General features: G+C 36.4%; 1 long non-coding RNA gene across 2 annotated transcripts in view; it reads right to left on the bottom strand.

Moving 5' to 3' along the window:
• The window catches only part of LOC136835379 (uncharacterized), a 638,801-nt gene that overhangs the window by 487,142 nt on the left and 126,638 nt on the right, over positions 1-25,021 (bottom strand). For both annotated transcript variants that reach the window (XR_010852120.1, XR_010852119.1), the window contains exon 3: positions 17,490-17,526. This is a non-coding gene — a long non-coding RNA (uncharacterized lncRNA). The remainder of the gene's footprint in view (positions 1-17,489; positions 17,527-25,021) is intronic.

The following is a 25,021-nucleotide window of genomic DNA, read 5'->3' as shown; positions in this document are numbered from 1 at the left end:
GAGAACATAAACATGTCTAGCAGTCAAACGCGTCGTGATCTAATAGCTAATTACCTGTCATTTTTTCTGCTTTTTATCCGTGTAGTCAAAACGCTGATAATATTTACGATATAATAACTCTGGGCTCGAGAGAAGACAAGGTTATTATACATTAACTCCTCGTCTCTCTTCCGCCACATAAAAAAAAAGGGCACAAGAAAAATGAAAGAAAAAATCCAGGGATATTAAAATAAACAACCATATTCCTCCAAAACCCTGTAATTTATCATCTTCCTCTCTCGCTACCACTTGTACCTACCCTACGTCATTCGCCTCCCGCCTCCTCCTTGATACACAACCTCCCCCCCAGCCCCCGTGATATTAGCGGCGGCTATTTAGGGTAATCTCCGCTGAAGCATCATCATTATCGTCATCCTCTTCCTTTTCATTTTTCCCATCTCTGCCTTTTTTCCCTCTCCCTCACTCATTTCAACATTCTTTCTCACCCAGGTAATCTTCCAGTTTCGCTCTTTCTACCTGATTCTGTACTGTTCATCAGACCTTTTATTTCCTTTCTTCCTTCATATCCTTACAACCTTGAGAATGAAGAATGAAAAGAATCAGAAAAGAATCAGAAGGAAGGGAGGAGGAGGGGAGGGAGGAGGGAGGAGGAGAAGGAGGAGGAGGAGGAGAGATGCTGAAGGTCCGGAGGACAGAATCCTAGGACTGTCTGTGGCGCCTGGACCAGATGCGTCTTAGAGCCAGGCGGCCTCGCAGCCTCCCACGCTACTGCCACCTTCATTATTATGCCGTGGCTCAATCTAACGCGCGCCACCCCTCATTATACCTCATAATGCGTTTAGGGTGCGTCACTGCGAGGTGTACATCACTATCATAGCCCATTAACGTACTTAGAGGAAAAAAAAGCACATCACCCCTTAGAGCATCGCTGCACTTAACGTCAAACTTATCACGTGTTTATTATAAGTAACGGGGGCAATCATGACTCCCTCTAACAGGTATTTACGTATCTTTTAAAATAAATATCGCCAAGACTTGTTTGCCTGTAGTTATTATCATTAACGCTGGTTTACTGTTAATTGAATGTGTTCATGACCAAGGCTATTACAATATATCCAGCCGCTATTAATATGATATTCCAAAAACAAACCCACCAAAAATGAGCAAGCAGGATAAAATTTGCAGCAAGCACACGAGCGCGCACGCAACCCCTTTGTTTCGCGAATTCTGAAACAAGACCAAAAAAGTGAAACAGATACGTGAAGGGGTTTCCAATCAGCCTAACAAATGAAGTTACCAGGGATCTTTTTCAGTACTACTAGAGGAGCAATATTATCTGCAAATCGTAAACAAGGCTCGGTTTCGTTGAAATCAGTGGAGAAATTTTGCTGTAACTAAGTCTAAGTGAAACAGCTGTGTGCTGTTTAGTATCGACAAAAGGATAATGACAAAATTCTTAGTGAATCACATTATATTCAAGATGATTAAATAATTGCCGAGTTTCAATGCACATAACCTGGATATAAGATACAATATATTCTTCAGAGAAGACATAACATTGCCAAGAAGAACATTTATAACAATGTGAAAAATGAAAAGAAGAAACAATCGACTTCCTCATTTAAATTAAAAGAAATTCATACCAACTAAGAAATCAACGAGACGCACGACAATGAACCCCAGAAGGCGAGCAGCTCAGCATTCTTAAGCTTAAAGAGCACATCTCGCACAGCAGCAGGAGAGGGGAAAAATCCAAGGATAGCGAGTGCTTTCAATATAGCAACCCAGTTTAATTCTCTGAATCGTTTTCTTGCAGTGAAATAATAGTGAGATAAATATCAATCTTGACCGATAAATACATGTTTTTCATGACTCTGATATTTGAAATTATATTAAAAAACGCAGATTTTTCTTCCGGTAAAGATAGATATTTAAAAAGTCTGAGAAGGGCTCACAGAGATAAGATACCCCAAAGAAATTCGGGAGTTTAAGGTATGTTAAAGGAAATGTGACCGCGGTATTAGCGTTCAAGAAAAAGAAATGACGAAAAGGAGCAATCTCTAAAGCGTTCAGTGGAAAAAAGACTGAAACAAGACTAAATAATTATAGTAAAAAAAATACAGGAAGTAAAATAAAAAAAAAAAAAAACAAACGTAAAAACATAAATAATGAACAGGTAGATGTATGCATATTAAATTACATGAAAATCAAAAACCAATCAGAAAAACGAAAGAATCACCGATATGAAAATATAAAAACCCGCAGGAATAATTCATAAGAATTAGCGAAAGTTAGAGAGAGAGAGAGCAGCAAATTAGAGAAAAGGGCCATGAAAATTGATTTTCATTTCGGTTGTCTCTCGGCTCAAAGCGGCTGTAAAGGATACGCGCAGAGCTCATAAACATTACTCACGCCGTAATGACGTCATTAAACCTCCAAAACACAATATGCTCTAACAATCACTCGGCTCATAATACTGCAGCACGGCTCAGACTACAACGCCCAGAACATCATTACAAAGAGTGATACAACCACTTAACAACCTAACCCATGATGATTTCCCATGCAAAGCCTCATGCGCCCATTCCCTTAATGCTCGGGGATTCGTCCCGTTTGTTTCGGACTTCTTGTTCGTTCGCTTGGCTTCTCTCTCTCTCTCTCTCTCTCTCTCTCTGCTGTTCCCTTATTCTTGTCTGACATCACTCTCGCTACCTTTCTCTGAGGATCACTTATTTTTTCTCTTGATTTTATATATGCTGTAATCATATAGCATCATCAAAAACGTTGAGAGAAAGTGCTGATCCCTTATTCTTTTCTGACACCTTCCTAGCTACCTCTCCGTGAAGATAACTATTTTTTCTTTTGATATAAGATACATATTATTCAGGATCATCAAAAACGTCGTGAGGAATCTCTCTCTCTCTCTCTCTCTCTCTCTCTCTCTCTCTCTCTCATTTGCCTTCGGTGCGCCGCCAAGACATTTTCACAATGATGAGGACCTGAGACGGTGAAATGACAACGCCATTTATTATTCAATGCTTTCATGAATTTAGACGAGGTGAGACACAGATGTTTAGGTCCGTCGCACTATGATATATTAACAGCAAGACGTCAAATGTGCCGTTTTTCTCCTGCAACGTCTATGCTGTCTCGGGGATAATGGCTCCATCGACACTGATTGACACGTGTTTCTAGCGTCGCCTGAGCAAAGCTTTTTATCCGGACAATGGAATGCATTAATTTCTCTATCTTTATCTTCGTGCTCACAAGCCATTCAATCACTGCGGTTTTTTGGATACATGCACTATGGTAGCAGGAATTAATGTTACGTAAAAATATTCAACACATACTGTGGCAAATGTTGAATATGTTACGAATATACGGCTACTGGAATACTGCAAATGCCCTCCGTGTTTTTGCTGATCGCAGACATCACAAAGGTTATGTGTACGTTATCACCAATACTTTTTGTTCTAAAAACAATTCAGACAAATAATATGCAATACATGCAATCGTCAATAACGAAGGAAAATACATCCGCTTTGACATTTAATCTGTGCCTGATCAAAGCCAGGTAATTTAAATCAAAGCAGGCACAACGGTTATCCACATAAGTCTGGTATACATTTGCTTAATAACTCAGCAAGAGAGAGAGAGAGAGAGAGAGAGAGAGAGGAAATTTCCCTTTACACATCGCCGTGACTGAGAGCACAATAATTAGTGCCATGAAATGCTGATGGAGACTTTAATGGTTGAGCAAACACAAACAGCTATAATTCAACAATTCGGGGAGTCGGTCACCTGCCACTCTGCTTAACCTAGACGTTTAAAAAGCCTCGTCTCTCAATGACGGCAGAACAATGGCAAGGACGGCCGAACAATCATAGGGTCTGACAGGGCGTCATGATTAATTCATGGGTACAACACAGGCGCGGAAATATGAATAGAACAGATTGTAAGACGAGAGGAACCGGATAAGATGAAAGACGTGAAGGTGGTCATACAGAAAAGTAGACTGTTTCTTTCAGGAAGATCAATGTCTTTCTATCAGTGCCATCTGTTGGGACTTTTCCCAAAACCCACAAAATTGCCGTTGATCCGAAAAGCGAAGAAACCTTTGCCAAGTCATTGATTGCCGCGAAGTGCTCTTGAGGATTACTTATTTGTATTGATATTATTACTATAGACGTCCTTACCACTACTATTATTACCTACTATGATTAATGCTATTTGTATTTCTGATCTTTCCTTCAGTAAGAGAAATATGAGATGTATGATACAGATGCTAGTGTAATTCACATTTCTAAAAACTCAAAAAGTTGGTTAAATGTAACACGACCGTCTTTTGTTTGAAGCACTTTACCTTAATATTAATCCCGTTCTTACTTCGGCGATAAATTCACTTCAACTGCCATCCAACCAATCACCGAAAAGAAGACCTAAAGAAGCATCCTAGTTATGGATGCAGATGGATAAGAATTAAAGTGAGTTATTGCGGTCGAAAACAAGAAAAAATGCGCCGAAGTTTTCGGCGCACCGAATTTCCTGTACAGCTGCCAAGGCCACCGAAACAGAAATTCATCTTTCGGTGGTCTCGGTATAATGCTGGCGAGCCACGGCCCATGAAACTTAAATCCAAGGCACGGTTGTGGTTTCATCCTATATCGTTGCCAGAAGCACGATTATAGCTAACTTTAACCTTGAGTAACATAAAAACTACTGAGGCTATAGGACTGCAATTTGGTATGTTTGATGATTGGAGGGTGGATGACCAACATACCAATTTGCAGTCCTCTAGCCTCAGTAGTTTTTAAGATCTGAGGGCGGACAGAATAAAGTGCGGACGGACAGACAAAGCCGGCAAAATAGTTTCCTCTTACAGAAAACTAAAATGGGCAGATCGTTTCCACCTATATAAATTGTTCATCACTACTGAAGCGGTGATTTGGTACCTTTGCGCATGCGCATCGCTTAGGAACCAGAAGCAGTCTAGGTAAAGAATAAGAACTTCGCTGCATATATTGCTTAATAAAATTCCAACAAATTTCATAAAGTTTAATGGATTCAGAGTAAGTAACCAGATTACTTGTACTATCCACATCAAAACGCAGTTCAACCATTTGTTCATCAATTTACCTAATTAATTTCGGGTACCTGGGTCAAGTCTTTTCCATATCTGCTTGGTTTTGCACTAGGAATTGCTATGTCAGGTTCAAGCCCTAGGAAAAAAGGGTTATATTTTCTATAGTTTAATAAAAATTAAGTGTATTAGCGTTGCTATTCATTCAAGTCAAGTCTAGGCTCATCTTCTGATACCTAAAGTTTAATTAATGCCTCTTCTTCAAGTTATGTCTAGCCCTGTCGAGAAAAAATTTTTCACAAAAATTACTTGAATTTTTCTTGTCACAGTACTGATTATCCAAATTCTCTCTACTGCCCAATGTCGCAAAGTGAATTCCCATAATATTATGGATTTCCTTGGGTGTTAAAGGCAATGACAGTACCGTAAACGCAATAATGGATACTAACATTCAAACACGTTTGCCTTTCACTCGACTCCTAGGTTAGATCCCTAGGTGAGACAGAAATCTAATTCTTACTACTACTACTACTACTACTACTACTACTACTACTACTACTACTAATAATAATAATAATAATAATAATAATAATAATAATAATAATAATAATAATAATATACCTTATTTTAACTCATGGCTTTAAGAAAATACTGAATACTGGTACAACAGAAATATTACGAAATAAAACTACAAAAAACTGAACAGCGAGAATCATAAAATTACAAACAGTGATAATATCAAAATAATAAATATATGTTGCATGCATAAAATGATAGCCAATGAAAAGGATTCATAGCAAGTCGCATGCTAAAGAAGCTATTGAACTAAAGATAGCAGCTCTTGCAAGGTAAATATAAAACCATTTGCTAATGATGAGAAAATTTAAATAATAAATGGAGGTAATAACAGCCAATAAAGAGGTAAACATAATACGGAAAATAGCCACTAATCGTGAGGACCTATAATTTCCTTTCATTTATGACAAATAATCTACACTGGCTGTAGTTCAAGATATATGAACCATACTGATATAAACTCAATCAAACCATTCAAATGCCAATTAAGCAGAGGCGAAAAAAGCACTTGCATCCCTCAGTTACATACTGATTCAAGAGTGCTTTACATGTCTGTGGTGCATCACTATATTGTGATCGGAAATAATGGGTAAAGAGCCACGATAATGTAAATGATAGACTGTATTTTTTCAAAATACAAAAAAGGATAAAACAGGGGAGCTTTCGACCGTTTGCACAAGAGGACCGTTGTGCAAACGGTCGAAAGCTCCTCTGTTTTTATCTTTTTTTTGTGTTTTGGAAAAATACAGTCTATCATTTACATTATTGTGGTTTTTTACTTATTGCTTTACATCTCGAAAACAGCGCAAATCAACAAGGGACTTCCAGTATTCTTCGCACAAAAATAACAGATTCGAGTATATCGTATTTTTTTCCAGTTTCCTCAACTTCCTTCATCTATATCAAGTTGAGAAACACGAAGAATTGTCAAGGCAAGTAAGAAAGTACAATCGGACAAGGACTCAATCGTGTATTGTAACTTTGTTGATAGTTCTCGAAAGGATAATATGTAAGATAATAAAAGAAATTTCTAGCTATAAAAAGCTAGGCAGATTTTGTCATGTTCATCCACAATATTAATATGAATAGTACTGCCACAAGATTTTCCGCTCCAAAACAACTGAATATTTGGTCTAAGTTCATGGCAAAACGTGAAGAACCAGAAAGACCGTACAAGAACTTCGGTAACGAATAAACATTCTGAACTTTGAAAAAAAATTATTCCTAATACAAATATTAATAAATGGATATTCAAAAAAAAAATTTCTAGACATGAAATTAAAAAATCCCCGTCTCTCTTTAGGCTGCACTTACGAATTGTCCTCCATGCTTTAATAATCAATTATAACTGTTATCGAATGTCACTTTATATTCCCAACTTCTTTTTCATAATGATTACTTTATTTTGAAAAAAAACAGAGTTAATGCTTGACTCCATCTAAAAAAATTCTTGTTATGCTCTCTCTAACATTTTAGTTACATTATTTACCTGTTAAATCAATATGATCAAATTATAAATATTAGTTGAAACACCTGCTTGAACTTTTATCCAACTTATTTTGTACATTTATACAAGTAATATAAAGATGTCAAGGGCAAGTGACGAAAACAGCCGACCAAATGAACACCAGGTAACTGGCAAAATTTGGAATGTGAGTGTTCTGCTAATGACGCTGTATGGAGGTATAATGATGAACTAAACACATGGAATTAGAAAAATATCTAGCGTTAATCCATGCAGCATAATGTGTCTAAATCGAGGTTGGGTTTCGGGATAAAGGATAAGAAAATAATTGTTCATTTGAGAAAGGGAAAGGGTGACAAAAGCTTTGCAGTGCAAGTACAATTTGGGAGCGTTCTGTACGAGAGAGAAGGGATGTAAAAGAAGACTTGATAGACAAGAGCAACATACTGTAGTCTGAAAGCATTGACGAGAGTAGAAAGATAAAGAGGGTGCAAGCAGACGAAAGGCTACGAGAGTAAATACAGTCAAGGCAGATTTGAGCAATGAAAGTTATTGTAAATAGTGAGGAAAAGTTATTGAGAAAGGAGAAGAAAAGTGTAAAGGTTAATCACAGAGCAGGTGAAGCAAGGAAGGTGACAAGAGCTTTGCAAAAAATTGAAATGGATGGACTGTTAATTCCTCTTCATGAAATTAAATTTAAGGTTTAGATTTCTTGTAGTTTCTGTGGTCAAGGTGGTGAAAAATGTTTATGATTAGGGATCCTGATGTATTGTTGGAAGAAAATGTACTTGAGATCCATGGAGAACGAACATTGCGTTAAGATAAGGGAAAATTGGCATAGCATATGCAATAATGCCTGGCGTGCTACTGGTAAAGCTTTCGGGAGCGCAATAAAATTATAAACGTTTCTTTAGGTACGGGTTTCGCCTTTAACACTGAAATCTCAGGACCAATTTTGCACTAAATGCTGACATTTTTCAAAATAACCGACTTTTATGGACATGGGCTTCTGAGGGGATAATATGCACACTTACGCGCGTGAGATTTATATCTGCCGATGATTGATCACAATGCACCGACACGGATCTCGAACTCAGACAGGTGATGTGGATTTGTGAATTCTCATAAATATTTAACAAGAGATCCTCAAATAAGTACTAATATATAATGCTGCTATATTCAACAGTTTATTGCAATCTTATAACATCGAATTTCATTCTCAAGTTTAAATCCTTTTATAAGCATGATGGGACACAAAATAGAAAAAAAAAAAAAAAAACATGATGCAAGTAGCACAAACCAAACAGTTACAAGCAGGTGCAGTGCATCACCAATCTCGAGATCCTAAGAAAATGTTGACTAAAAGCCCACGCTCCCAAACAGGGTCTGATACTTAGAAAAGCATCTCACGTATCTTTTTAAAACATTAAGAAGAATTACGTAAACATAAAACAGATGCCTCTTGATCATTTCTTGAAAAGGTAAAATGGACCCTCCTTAAGAAAACAGTTGGCAACACTTAATAAAGTAAAAAAATGGAGACACTTACTCTTGGTCACTTTTTCTGAAGTGAAATCTGGGAGGCGGAAGTGTCAAGATGAATGATTAAGCGGAGACACATTTCGAGAAAAGGGAGCGAAAGCCCCCTGAGAAAATTGTTGCCCGAAGAACAAAAACAAAAAAGACCGTTCAGTTCCCACGTGAATGCCATATGGAGAGAGAGAGAGAGAGAGAGAGAGAGAGAGAGAGAGAGAGAGAGAGAGAGAGAGAGAGATTAAAAATAACCCGGAAACGCCGGAAGAGTACATAAGGAGATGAAAAGGGTCTTGTGAGATGTGAGAATAAGGAAAAGGAAGACATGAGGAGGGTAAGAGGGCCACCGGATAAAGTGGAAGAAGAGAGGGAAACGCAGACTGAGAAGGTCGAGAAGAAAATTCAAGAGAGAGAGAGAGAGAGAGAGAGAGAGAGAGAGAGAGAGAGATTTTCTGAAAAGAAACACTAAAGAATGATGTAAACATAACTGAATGTTGAATACGGATGACTCGAAAAGACGAAGACAGTGAGAAGGAAAATGAAAAGAAAAAACGAAAAACGATCTAAATCGAATGCGAAAAAAGGAAGAAGGAAGGACTGTCCCTCCCTCCACAAATAAAAAAAAAAAAAAAAAAAAAGGAAGTCAGGAAGCACAAGAACCGGTACCGTCCCTCCTGTCTCAGCGCACCTAAAACGAATGATACTTAAATATATGTTTGGAATGTATAATTGGAGAGTAAAATGTCGGCTGCTTAACCCCCGCCCCCACCCAAATCTCCCTTCCATTTTTTACACGAAGGTAAAGAGGGGTGGGATGGAAGTCGCCATTTATCAAAAGGAATGACGTGTGAGGAATGAAAAGTTTATAAAAGATAGAGAATCAAGGGATGGGAAAGAGGGAGGGGACGGAGAACAGGGCACAGCACCTCCATTCACGGTTGAGATCGCGCCAACCTTTGCGGATCGGACTGAGCAAGATTGGAATCACGTCAACCTCTTGGAATCATACCAAGCAATATGAACTCTGAAACTCCCACACTCACCTCAAAGACTGAATCTTAATGATAAGTTACTTCCTCGTAAATTTGTTTGTTATATACCAGAATTAATATATTCACTCGACAAGAGAAATAAAGCTTTTTAAGGTTTACCAATTTATTTACAGATATATTTGTATTATATATATATATATACATACTGTATATATATATATATGTATATATATATATATATATATATATATATATATAAATACATACTGTATATGTATATATATATATATACATACTGCATATATATACAGATATATATTGCCTTTTACGTTAAATAAAAAAACGTATTTAACCTTCTATCTATGGCCCATGAAAACATCAAAAAGTAAGTAGAGTCCAGTGCGATGTAGAGAAGTAAGACTAACTTACTTTAGAACTGTGCCCGTGCTTCCTGCACCAAATCTACGTCAAAAGGCGGAAACTGCAAAATAAAATATACATCTGGTCCATAAACAGGGATTTTTTGTTTTTTTGTTTAGCGAGATGATTTACGATCTACTTACTTGATAGACAGAATCATCCACCTGTTAAAGAGATTGGCACACTGATATTACGCTAATACGCACCTCGGTCGAGGGTGACTCTTCAGATCTTATCTGAGCAGGAAGGGAGCTCGCAATGAAACTTCATATAAAAAGCTTGACGATGTTCTGTATTCTTTGATATAAAATAAAACATGTTTTCAGTTAAATGTATATTTCTCTATTGTGGTTATGAACTCAGTCTAATATTCCAACCTATACCGTCAAACTGCGTAATTCTAAAACATAAAACTGCGAACACTTACTGTCACCAGTTCCGGGAATGACGTTTTTAAAGTTCCATTATTATGTGGCTTGAGCTCCTGTTGCCAGTTATCACGATTATGTTTTAATGCAGGACGACTTTTGTTGATTCACGTCGGGTCTTCCCTAAATGCTCAACCTTTTCTAAAATCATTTTCAAGGCAAGGAAAAGCTATACGGAAACATGATCAACAATCTAGATATTTTCCGAGAAAAAAATATTCGATGAACTGAAAATAATTGTTGACATTTTGCGAGGAAGTTCCTTAGATTTAGCAGGATCTCTTCGCCTGGAGAGGTTTACGGTGAACAAAATGACATTCCAAATATCTTTCTTTTTTTTCTGAGAGCCTGTGTTTGTGCGTATATGTGTGATAATGAGTTTTATAAGACATATACTTGAGATGAATAGTCCAAGTACACCGCTACGAGATACATCTGCTGTTTTAACAAGTCATGAATTAAATTTAAACAAAAATCAATGGCTACAGGAAAATTAAGACAGCAAGAGGTAATCATATGTGGATAATTTCCTAAAACCCCTATCCTCAATGAAGAATCAGAACATGGAGTTGAGTTTTCCAGTCTTTTTTTAAGCCTCATAGCAAGACGAGAAAGTCTGGGGTATCTAAACACTTTTCTCTAAAAATAAAATCAATTAATTACATTTCAAGGAATTATCATCTGTGTCTTGCGAATTTTTGGAATTTTTGTTTTTTTCATTTTCACTTACAGAATTTTGGAAAAGGTGGGTCTACGGTGTTGAATACTTACTAACACTTATAATCTCGCAATATGGAGAATGGGATGGGGATCTTAAAGACCTTTTCTGAAAATCCCGCGTCTGTTTTTTCTATTAAATTTGCTCAGCCATTCTCGATATCTAGACAATGACTTACTCATAAAATCTAAGGGCACACTGGTTACAGAGAAATTAACTACAGAGGTATCCGTCCCGTACTCTAAAGCCTACAGGAGTTTTTTGATATAAGAGGACGGCGTGCATCTCACATAACTTCTAAAAAGTTTAATCTAGACAAAATACTTCTTGCGGCTTCGACCATAATGACGTTCTCTAGAGATTAAGATTAAATTCTAAACTTTTTGCAGCTCCTCCGCAATCTGAATTATTCTGCCAACTTATCAAACTTTCTAGATATCTTGCTAATTTACAAAAAAAAAGGGTACCAGCGGACCAATGTCGATTCAGGAATGCTGAGAATGAGAAATAGCCTTAACTGATAGGGCTGGATCTGTTCCTTCTGATTAGCAAAAGTAATTGACAGTTGTTTTGCTAGAACTGTGGAATTCGGAATCCGATAACCTAAGATCTCCAGTGGCTGTGAGCGACCTGAGAGCTGTGCAGAATTATACATTTCTCCTTTCTCTTGCGTTCAATAACACTACAGGCTCATAAGATAAAAGATGGAATAATTAATAACTTCACAGCACAGTTTCAATTAACTCAGTTACTGCCGCAGCATACCATTATGAGAGTTTGCCCCAAGTTTGTTGGCCATGAATTTCACATGAGGTAAGTCACGTTACCCCCTGCCATAATGTGTCTAATGCTGACATGGTGGGGCAAAATCACTGAACAGCCTCATTTTCTCTTCTGAGAACTTTTTATCGTCATAATCATCAATCTCTCTCTCTCTCTCTCTCTCTCTCTCTCTCTCTCTCTCTCTCTCTCTCTCTCTCTCTCTCTCTCTGAAATTTGTTTTGCATTTGCATTCATTCCCGTCTCTCTCTTATCCCCCTCCCATCACCCCTTCTTTCCCATAATCATCCACCCACGAAGCCTCCCCCAGCAGGGACTTCAGCCCAACCAGGCATCACCCTTTAAATGGTATCATCTTGCATATTAATAACCGTTTCCTCGGAGGCCCATCATCATCTTTCTCTTAAACCCCTAAAAAGAGAGAGAACAAAAAAATAAGGGTCCCGGTACAACCAACCTCCATCTCCCTTTTTTTGTGGCCAGAGAAACTGGTTTTTTCAGTATGTTTTCACAACGTCATTTTAAGTGTTTTCTTTCTAAGTATTTTGGATAACTACGGAGAAGACCATGTTAGGTCGCACCAGTAAAGCAAATACGCTTGCAATTCTATGCTGTTTACTTAAATATAATTACCATGAAATCTACTGGTTACTGTAAGTAACAGAAAGGAGAAAATCTCTTAATATTACACATCAAAAGAATATATATATACATATATATATATATATATATATATATATATATATATATATATATATATATGTATATATATAACACGTCAACAATTAAAACCTAAAACCTAAAAGTTAACTCTAAAATTTGTAAATAAGAGGTTTCTCTAACCTCCTGTGCTGGAGACATTGTGTTTCTAATTAACATTCGTGGCATGCGCGTTTCTCTCTTTTTTTTTTGTGAGTGCTTAACCGACCATTATTCATGAGAGTGTGAATGCTATCATCGCTGGGACGGTGCGATAAAATTACTTTTATTTTGTTTTGTTTTACTCTACACGTACCTTTTAAAATGTCAGAGCTTTCTAAAACAACAACAATAATAATGACAAAACAATAACAAGCAATCAGGCCAGCAACATTAGCAAAATAGTAACAACAATAATGGCAACAACTAATAATGTACTGAGTTTGGCGCACCAATAACAAGTTTAAACTTATTGTCAAACATACAGTATAGTCTTCCGGAACCAGCCTTACACGCTTGCACAGAATAGAATGCCCACGTGTGAAAAATGTGAAACAGTTATACACACACACACACACACACACACACACACACACACACACACACACACACATATATATATATATATATATATATATATATATATATATATATATATATATATATATATATATACTATATACTAACACAGGCCAAAGTCTGAATACACGGGTTTATATGGCCAGCATCTGATTTTAAGGTAATAAAACGTGGTACCTTAAGAGAGCCTAGCAGCCACATTACCGGCACAGACATTACAATCTAGCAAAAGCATAACTAATAGGAGGGAATATTAATCCCATCAACAAAAACAATTTAAGGATCCCATATCATAGTACTTGTGGTAGGATATAATAAACCTCAGTCCTTAACCCATAAAAACACAAACAACGACATTAAACTCAGCCTAATTTAAAACGTCAATGAACTTCTAAAAATTTAACGGCAAAATAAATATCAAAGCTAATATAGCTAGCTCTTGTTTGTTTGAGACAGTTAAATTCGTCAACAAATCATACGCAAAATGCCGCACAGAGGAGACATCTTAAACAAACAAACAAAACTTGAGATGCACTGCTGCAGTTCAATGTCACCTACACACTTTCCTTAAAGATTAATGAATCTTATTTCCGCACCAAACTTACGTATATTAAGTCTTTATCGCCCTAGCTTTAAACTGTCGTACGAGGCAGGGATTCAAGGGTTAATATATCTTTCCGGTAATTCCTAAATATAATCTGTGACAGTTTACTGAGATGTACGCTCAGAATATTCAACAATGAATGAAAAATCGAAGTCGACCATTTCTACACCAGTCAGGAAATATGCATCTCAATGATTTATGTCTGGCGTGATTTGTTTGAAGGTCTATGAACCAAGATTCGAACCTTCGCAAGGGTGCTTTGGCTATGAATTAGACGGCCATCAAAACGTTGTAACGACGAGATTTACACTGTCATCTGCAATTAAGAAGCACTTCCTACTTACTAGTAGGGTAAATTCGTTTAAAGGTAACTGGTAGACATCACAAAAATAAGATTTTCCCGGGGTTCTACGCCAAGAAAAAATGGCTCAAGTTATTTCAATAAAAATTCGAATACAGGGTAAGATAAAACATACTTTTGAATGGCGTGAAGAACAACAATGTAATCCGCAATTTAGTAGCACAAAATTTTCAACAAACATTGAAGAGGCGACAATCGTGGGATCCAATACCTTGCTTTCAATTTCAGCATAGCAAGAGCTCTCTGAAAAACAAACTATTCAGTCAACGGCTTTTAAAACCCAGGTATTTGTACCTTTTTATTGGTAAATACGTTTTAGGCGAAAGAAGTACTTATGTTCATTTCAGAATTACCAAGGACCAGAACTTCAGCAATTTATATTACATATGTGAAATATTAGTTCCCTTTTATTCTTGAATAACTATAAAAACTGCAATTCGTCCAAATGAACTGAGAAAGCCACAGTAATAAGGAATGAAAGTTATAAGCGAAAAATCACGAAAGGCCTTACATACGAAACAAAAAAAGGAAAAGTAGACATGCAAACTCTAACCATCTAGGTCAGGCAAAGAACGCAAGTTATTCCCTCAAGACATTCCCTCAAGACGATGATAATGACAGCTCCTGATAAAAAAGAGTACAGTAACGGTAAAACCGTACCCGCCTGAACTGACGGCTGAAAAGCCTGTTGCTAAGAAGAATTTGAAAGGCACTCCAGTTATGATAACTAATGGTTGATGGAACAGATAAAAGAACAGACATAAATAGATGAGTATTACCACATCCAAAAGGTCACAGACATCAGAATCTCGCAATTACCATATGAAAAGGGTTTTACAGTTCTCAAGACAAGGAGATAAGTATCATACACTCAAAGGCCCATAATGGACTGTATTAAGAAGCACATTACTCTCGTAAGATACAGCACTACAGCCTAAAGTTGCTTACAATACTCTGTTATTGACAGGCAACAACACAACAATTCCCACAGCAACTTCAACAACATTAATACCAACAAGAGCGTTCTGATAGCGCAAACCTTCACTAATGCTGAGTAGAGCAAGAAGTTCCTTCCCCCAAAAGTGTAAAATCTTTCAAAAAAATCCCTTGTTCCAAATTCAGATTTCATCTCTCCAAAAAAATACTCACTTGTCGCCAGTCACAAGTCCAGCATTAGGCGAAATTCTCGTCAAAATCAATTTACAAGTTTTTATGTAATTCTGCTAACAAAATGAGAACCAGAGAACCAGACAGACAGACAGACAAAGCACACACGCACACACATATATATACATATAATATATAATATATATGTATATACATATATATGTGTGTGTTTTGTCTGTCTGTCCGTCGTTATACAGTTACTGAAGTTAATAGCAGAACTAGAACGACTTATCTTAAAACAGTTTTGTAAAGTAGCTTCTTTGATTGTTGGACAATTTTAACAAAACGTTACCCACTATAGGTATATTCACAAGGCACTGTTATAATTATTTGGCTCAACATAACCCTATCGTTTTCTTATACATTTGTTTCACAGCGACCTGTAGATTACGTCCAACTTCATTTGACTTTGCTTTTGATTTCTGGGCTTGGTTTTATCCCAGCTTAACTGGAAAGAGTTACGTTAATACAAACTAAGAGAAGCACACCGAAATAAAAGCAACCGCCATTTCCTTGGACGTTTAATCCTGGTCTTCTGTCCGATCGAAACACCACTTCTGCAATGAGAAGTTGTAAGCTTCACTTATTATATCGGTGTTACCTATTACTTTTTTCAGTAATGGTCTCTTGTATTGCAATACTGAATACTGCACCCCCAAGATCTGAACTGATAGTCTAGGCCGGCGCTATCACTGGCTTCTGAGGAGAGTGCATCTTTTTCCCTCATTTCGATGGATGTTGTCTTTGATAGGTTGATAATAAATTGTAAGGTTTACTGTCTGATTACCGCATCCTTTCAGACCTCTCATTAAAATGCCTCTCAAACTCTTTCCCTTCTCTTGGCTCTAGTCGTGATGATGGAGCTGCTCATGGTACAACAGTAAACCTTCTCATTCCCTTTGCATTTCCAGCTTGCAACTTGTCCACGAATTTATCAAATTTCCCTTTTTACTTCCATCATTACGGTGTTGCCATCACATCCGTTGTTTGTTGAAACCTGAACACACTCCAGTTCATGGTCTCTCTCCAGTTGGTGTGATAAGTAAACATGCGACAAGCGAAGACAGCAAAACCCTCCTGCAGCGAAGGCAGCATTCGCCGCTTGCATTCATCATATATCCAACAATTAAAATAGCAGTCCTGACGTAGAGAAGCACAAGATTCTCCTTCATGTTTTATTTTTATCGTCATGAGGCGAAACACAAATTTATCAGAGACCTTTGCAATAAGATAATAGATAATGGAACCTCGCCAATGAATCTGGCATATTTTAGGGGCTTCCTTCTCTATCGGATACTTTTTATTTGACAAATGCCATAGATCTGTTGGTGATTAAGATACCAAAGTGAGACTCGATCTCTACATCTAACCCTGGCGATACAACAAGACGTCCAATGACACCTTCAGGAATGTACAGTAAGTGCAACCATTTTCCCTTTCCTAAGGCCCATATAAAAATGCCTCAAAAATGTACTTTCGTCCTTAATATCCTATCATACCATGTTATTTACGATATATTCTCACATTTTGCCATATCTTTTATACATAATAGGTACACTAAGATCTAAGTTTAACTTTTTTTTTACCATTTTTTTCAGATGGAAGTATGCTTGGCCTAACAATTCATTACACATTAGGGAAGAGGACCATAGTGATCATAAAATGAATGACTAAGGAAGGAAAATAAACACAAAATAAATACAAGGAAAAATTAACAACGAATGCGAAAAACTTGTAACTAAATGAATACCGATAAAAACAAACAATCAGTACCTGTAAGTACGATTCTACAGAAAAATCCACATGATTTTAAGCTTACAAAAGTAAGATTTCCATCAAAATCCTACAGGAAAAAAATATTCTTATATCCTTAAAATCTTGAGCAGACACCAGGTTTCGAGACTGCCTCTCATGTTTTTTTGTTATAACAACTGTAATACCATATAAGGGATACCCAAGAGCAAAATGCACTCACATACTAGGCTCTATCTTTAGATAGATCTGGTGAACAAAGGCAATGTGGCAGAACGCAATCTCGGAAACTAATTCCATGCAACATTCTTGCTTTCTATCCATACATGTCTTACCTTGTAGAAGTGCTGATATACCAAAGCGCAGACCAACCTGGAAAAAAAAGAAAACCTGATTTAACAGAATTCTGATATCACTCAGTTATAAAGATTACTCTGCAGAACAAGGATTCTCGTATCCTGAGGCAGGAACAGAATCGTAAATGGAGAGAGAGAGAGAGAGAGAGAGAGAGAGAGAGAGAGAGAGAGAGAAAAAGGGGGTCGACAGACAGACTGGCAGACAGGCAGAGAGAGAGAGAGAGAGAGAGAGAGAGAGAGAGAGAGAGAGAGAGAGAGAGAGAGAGAGAGGCTTCCAGTATGACAACCTAAACAAAGCATAGTACAATCCATGTCCAGAGAATGAATGAAGACGACAGACGTAATTCCTTTCCATATCCAATGTGCTACAATATGTAACTTTAATGAGTAGGCAATAAAATATTCTAAGGCTCACAATGGTTTCAAATACATTATATAAAAATCTAGTCTTCAAATTCTATATTAACCAAAAGGTTATTGTTCAACAATTCGATTGTATGTTTACTTGCTTTGTACTATATCTGATATGACTGTAAATATGCAGTGTACCAATTTTTCTGTATCTAATGCCTTGTTTATTTGTACAGTTTATGAAGCAACATAATGTATATGTATACGAGTATATGCGTTTTATTTATATAATATATATATACGTATATATATATGTATATATAAGTTTCCCAAACAGACGGTGGCTTAAAAAAAATAAAATACAACAACTACTGATGCTAGATTCACTGTCTAAGTGCTGAATCAGATATGAGCCCCTAAACAATATAAAACAGCTACCTCATGTACCATAATTGCCAATACGTAAGAGTTAGCTTCCCTGTGTAAACTTACTATTTTATAATCGTTTTCATTTATCATCATGTCTGCAAACTGGATCCGATCCCAATTAATGATGAAGGAACTTGCATGTTGCCAAATGCAATAATCAAGATACTGAGACACCGTAAACTTAATGAAGGATTGTCAGTATGCAGACAACTTTTGTTGAGCAAAATCCATTTTTTTTTTTTTTTAGTGCACTCGTATGTTGTAGACTGCGTATGTGTATATCAGTAACTTAAGAACTGGATTGTCAGAGTGGTGCTTAAAGTTATCGAGTCACTTTTTAAATTTTAATATGTATATATATATATATATAGGTATATATATATATATATATATAATAGCTTAGACTTGATTTTTAACTCTGGAATACTGTTCTTCGGTTTTCCCAGCTTCTGTGATTTACTAGATTTATATATTGTATTAGAGTATATAAGTTTGTGCTGTTTCCACTTTATAGTATTTTGAGACAAGTATGGACAAGCGAAAGTTATTCTAATACATCGAATGTCGAGTTATTCTAATACATCGGATGTGATGTTTTCAACGAGGTGGTACCCATTAAGAATCATTATTGAAATGTAACTAGTAACAGAGATATCGGAGGATGACTAGGAAATGTTTTCTAACTTTGACAAATCTAACACCCAGATCAATTTATCTTTATTTTTTTTATGACCATAACATCAGTTCTCAATTATACAGATGATTTTCCTTATTTCCCAAGGTTTTAGAAATGGCAATCGCGACCACTTCCTCAAATTACTCAAACGCGACTGATGTCCGACTCTGGTTCAAATTTATAACTTTCATCACTTTGGGAAGCCAGATGTACAAAATTGCCAACTTCCTCAGTCTTGCAAACAGAAGAGAATAAAAAAGCAAGTAGTAACTTACCCCGATTTACACTTAATGAAGCAAAACATACTGGAATCCCTGTTTATATCTAGTGATAAGAATACAACAAAATTTTACATTATCATGCAACAGAGTATGAATGACAAGACATAAAAAATCACAATTTGATTGTAAGGTTCAAATTTTTAGTCAAGTCATCTCGACAACCCAACATCTGTGCCGTCTAAAACTGACTCTTCAATATTTTTGTGGAATCTTTATCTACTGCTATCCGCTCAAAGAAGTAAACGTATCTGATTATTATTGGGAAGAAAATTCATAAATGTCTAGGATCGAACACAATATCTTCTACCTACTGTTTGCAGTAGTCAGTTTAAAATGAAATCCCCCATTTAGAAAATATAGAAAGGTGACAACCTTATTACGTGGCTGTCAACCACATTGCAATGAAGAGAAAATTAAAGTTTCAGTAAATACTCTAAGTGCTGAAAAAGGCTTTAATAACAAAACAACATATTTGCCTCTTTCAGTCAAATGTATGGATGCATTTCTCCCCTTCAAAAAGTCTATGATTTCTATCATGAAAGAGCGATGGCAGTGAGAAAGCCTCGAGATCTGAGGAATGAAGAAAAACATGGATAATTTATGCAAAAGTGAACTGACCCGAATCCAGGTAGTTAGCTTACTGAACAATCCTGATTCATACGAAAATAAGTTTGCTGTAAATATCTCAAAAATTGGTTTGGATCAAGCCTTACATGGAAAAGTGGCAACGAAATTCTGCCATAACTCTGTCCCTTCAAGCGTCGCTTCGTAACAACTCGTGTAGTGATGCATGGCCATCAGCATAAAGCAACAGAACCAGCAATTACGAAAGTAGTTGCATTAACATCTATGCCTTGTTCAGTTTAATGGTTATAGAATCGAGACTTATGTAGAACACTGATATCGTACTACAGTATGAAATAACAATAATGCTACCTTGCAAAATGGGTGAGAAATATCTCGCATTGAAGCGCTTATGAAATACAGCAGATGAGTTGAAAGTCATAAAGCAGTCATAAAAGTTTGTTAAGATAATATTAAAGAAATTCTATCCAGAAGGTCCCTTTTGCAGGTTGAGGCATTCTTGAGAAAGCCAGATAACTGCTTCACGCACGCATAAACACAAGCAACAAAGCATGTTGGAGGAACAACTTTCCAAGAGGAAAGAAATCCTTGCTTAGAAGTAAAAAATTTTTAAAAGATGATTTTTGTCTTATATCAAGAATAACGTAAAACCACAAAAGTAAATTGTGTTTACGTTAAATCTAAATGAATTTTTCATTCCAAGAATATCATTATTTTGAAAAGGAAGTAATTTGGATTTGCTAACAAAAAACAAACCAAAAATTAGTATACAGAAAAACAGGCAAATAAAAAGAAGATGAGCGAAAACCGTACCCAAAATCGGCATATCGTACAGGGCATCTCTACCTTAATGACTTGTTTCTACAGAGCTGAAGGAATAAGAAGGTAATTACAATTCCACACACAGACGCACAGTAAGATGACTGCCATAACTTCGAGGCTGATTAGATCACCTATCAGCTGCGCTATGCGCACGAGGAGGCGTTGGCAGAAATTATGACCTTCGTTTTGATGTCAAATCCCTTTTACACAAGTTTATTTTGTTCACTTCCTTCAGGATTTCTGCTCGATAAATTAACCCATCATGATTTACCTTTGCCTAGATTTGTTACACTTCAACGAAAACTTAATTACACTTCAACGAAAACTTATTTTAGAAATTTTGCTCAAAACGTTGTAGAATATCATTCAATTTCTTGTTCTGGAAGAAAAGTGTGAATAAGGTTTTATTTTATTAGTATAAGAAACTAAATAAATAAAAGATGTTCAAGCAAACGTTGTATAACTTATCACTCAGTTTCTCGTTCTGGAAGAAAAGTGTGAATAAGGTTTTATTTTATTAGTATCAAAATTATCATCCCACAAGACATGACCCAGCAAATTTATCTATTGAAAATACTTTGTGAATTGTCACTAAACTACACCGACTCATTTTCATCTTTTCTTAAGGCCTGATTGCCACTACTGATTGACACAGCCAGAGCCTAAAGTAAATGATCCCCTTATCTGAAGAAATCATCCTGGGGTAACATATCATGACCATCTCCCTCTCCCCCGTTCCCTCCTTTTTCTTTTTCTTTCTTTTACCTAAAATTGGGCTATCTACATTGAATGAGAAGTCTTACCGTTGCCCATTTCACATGTGTAGAGAAGGACACTACACTTGCCAAGGAAGCACAAAGAAAACAACTTCAGCACAAGTGATTGGTGTTGCTATCTGCCAATTTCATTTTCCAATAGACTTTTTCCGTTATAACCCCGACTGAGCATTATTTCGTTTCCAAATCCCACCAGATCTGTTTTCCTTGATAGGTGAAAAAAAAAAAAAAAAAAAATCAGACATAGCATATTGGAAACGCTAAGCTGGCATATTGCTACCGGGAACAGTTCAGTCTACCCACCGCACTTAGGTTACTCATAAGACTCAATCAACTGTTTGCTTCCTTGAAACTATTTTAATTTGGACAAGGAAAACACATTACCTGAAGGTGAAAATTATATTCTGAGTACCTAGTTGTTCACTCTTTTTATCACCTTCGCACGAATACTATTGAAGTACTTAAAAAAAATATAAAGCGGAAGAATTAATGATTATAATTAAAGTTAGAAGTGGTTGATTGCTAATTAACTTAAGTAAAACCCTGATTTAATACTAATGCACAAGGTAACTGAAGGAACAGTCGACCTTAGTTACACTCATATTAAGTTATAGGTTTAAAAGCATAAGTTAACGTTCACAAAGAAGTCTAGTAAGTTATTAAGAATTCCATTTGTTTTATAAGTTGTCCTTATCGATACAAATAATGAAAAGAAAAATATTAATCTATTCAGTTGCTCTCAAGTGATCTTTTTGACAGCTGGGAAGCTTTGCCCGAAGTGTCATCAGTGCAACGATTACTAACCCTTTGATTGTCCTGGCCACTGAACTGGAGGAGTCGTTTCCCTGCTTTACGAACATACTCTGTGAAGTAAACTATTTATAGCGGGAATTATTCCTATATAATATCAAACACATTATGCTGCCTGCAAGAGTCTTATTTAGTTAAGTTGAAAACAAAAATTAGCCTTAGAAAATCATGGTGTGGAACGAAACTCTTTGGAACATCCTGAATTTTTCTTAAGAGAAACCGACATATGTTAGCAGAAACAGATTTTTCACACCCTTTTGACACAAATTACATATTTGACTGATTCATATACTGTATTAATAGCACTTTTTGACAAAATAGATGACATGTTCTGCAGTAAAATAAGGAAAACAAAAAAATGCCACAGTTACCAGTCAGCGTGTTTAGAACGATTCGTTAAGGATTTGGTCCTCATACTTTTGAGGCTCACTGTACCGTGTTAGATGCAGAAACCTGTTTTGCTGAAATGCAGTGGTCATCACCATATATTATTAAAAATAAAGGTGAAATTTCCATTTTATTGCAATTCGAAAGCTTTGAATAACTTTTAAAAAACGTAGACAATGATCATAAGATGAAAATTATGTATAATATATACTTTAACATGAATGGTCAAAATTTATGTGAATATGTGTATGTAAGCGTGCATTTAAAAAAAGAACCTTTAACACAAAAGGGATTCATATCAAGCACTAAACATCCTAGTTTTATTGCAGTGATAAAACAATGATGTCATTCAATAAAGGGACTGAGAACTAATAAAAATAAGCATGAGAAAGGAGCATATTGTAAAAAGACTCTTATCCAGGGTAAAGAAACATAAATGGCAAAGAAAGAAACCCACAAGCAACAAACAGACGAGCTGGGAATATCCAGAAAAGAGCCCTCCCTCGCCATCAGAGGCGAAGCCTCGACAAAGGTTACGGGGCCCGATTCCGATTCGATTTGCCAAGACGATGATACAATATGATCGGTTTCTGATAACGAGTTCCATTACAGTGTAATGAGACATAAATGACGCCGGAGAATGGGGTAGGAAGGTCGGTAATGCGAAGAGATAATCCCTTTCGCTGAATTAATCATGCTTATCTTAGGATCATTTACATCTTTAAAACAAGTGAATCTGTTGGAGCGAATGATGTGATAACAGCGCCACAGGACGTGAGAAGGAAGAAAGATTATCTTAGTGGGCCTAGGACAGGAAGAAATTAAAATCCCGGTTCTAATCGCACCTTTTGAAATATCTAATTTTGCCCTCAGTCATACATGATATTTTTGACAGAACCTCTGGAGAAAATGTAGTGCTTATAAAAACACGGAAAGCCAAGTCATGTAATTACATCAAAGTACAGCAATATGCTACAGAACGAACAAAGAAAGTAAGAAAATAATATTTTTTCAAGTGGAAAGAAGTCCTTGTCTGAAATGTAAAAGAAAAATATCATTGGTTAAGTTACAACCTAAGATATGAAAAACCACGACATTACAATTACTTTTTTTTTGGGGGTGGGGGTTGACAAATGAAAGGGGTGTTCTTTCAAACAACATCCCAAATAATTATTCACATGGGATTACGAGAGTTCCAGAAAATATTTACCACACAAGCACAATGAAGCAAACCTCTGTTAAAAGGAAAATTCATTCTTGAATCTCACAAGAACTTGGGGGGATTTGAGCAAAGTAGGAAAGTCGTGGACAAAGGAGAGTGAAAATACCCAGTATCTACCACAAAAAAAATAAAATACAGCAAAAAGTGAAAGACAAACATAATCACACACCCACAGAAAGGTCGGAGAGGTAGGGGGGTGGGGGGATTGATAACCGAATTAAAACTGCAAAGGGAGAAAGACAGACAAACCTACACACACATACACATAAAAAGTTGCCTAATACTTGGGAATTATGAATGAAAACGTGGTTTTGCTATTCCAATTTAACAACAAAATGTTAATTCGTAAAAACAATTACACAATGGTCTTGTGGAACACAAAGACGAAAAGCATTTATTCAAGAAGTAATAACTGAAAACTTGGTTTTCATCAATGCGTGAAGACAACTGCCTTTTCGCTTCAACAGTATAAAGTCAATCTTTGCAGACATATAACTGAAACGTCCTCTTTTCCGAGGGGAAATACATCAATGGAATTCCTTAAAGATAAAATTTCAAGTGTTCACGTAAAACTTTACAAAACAAAAACCAAGAAAATGCATCAAATAGGAATAAATGAATAAACACATAAATAAAAATGAATAAACGCACACAAATAAATAGTGTTAACAACCCTACCTATCAAAGGAACCCTTCCGCAATATTTGACTAAAGGATGGATATGAAAAGGGGAACGCAGAGAGGAATGTAAGGGAATAAGGCACGGATCCAAAAAAAAAAAATGAATAAATAAAAAGAAGCATTCAGAGAAAGGGTTGAGGAACAGAGAGAGAGAGAGAGAGAGAGAGAGAGAGAGAGAGAGAGAGAGAGAGAGAGAGAGAGAGAGTGGGAGAGGTGGAGCAACTCTATGAGAAATTTCATGGTTATGGCAAACAGGGGAATAGAGAGAGAAAGGTAGTGAAAAGGACAGAGAAATAAATTCAATTGAATAGGGGCTCCAAGGAATAACAAGAATTGGCAAGAAAGGAGAACTGGGATTATACGAGATTAAAGAGGGAGGGAAAACGTGAAAATGGAGAAAGCGATGAAAAAAAGGGTCGATTGAGAAACCTTGGAATGAGGGGAGAGGAATTAAAAGGGATTACTTACAAAAGACAAAGAGGGGAACGAAA

The sequence above is a fragment of the Macrobrachium rosenbergii genome, chromosome 55 (assembly GCF_040412425.1).
Source record: "Macrobrachium rosenbergii isolate ZJJX-2024 chromosome 55, ASM4041242v1, whole genome shotgun sequence".
Lineage (NCBI taxonomy): Eukaryota > Metazoa > Arthropoda > Malacostraca > Decapoda > Palaemonidae > Macrobrachium > Macrobrachium rosenbergii.
Note: the sequence above shows the minus strand (reverse complement) of the source record. Positions and strands in the feature narration are given on the sequence as shown.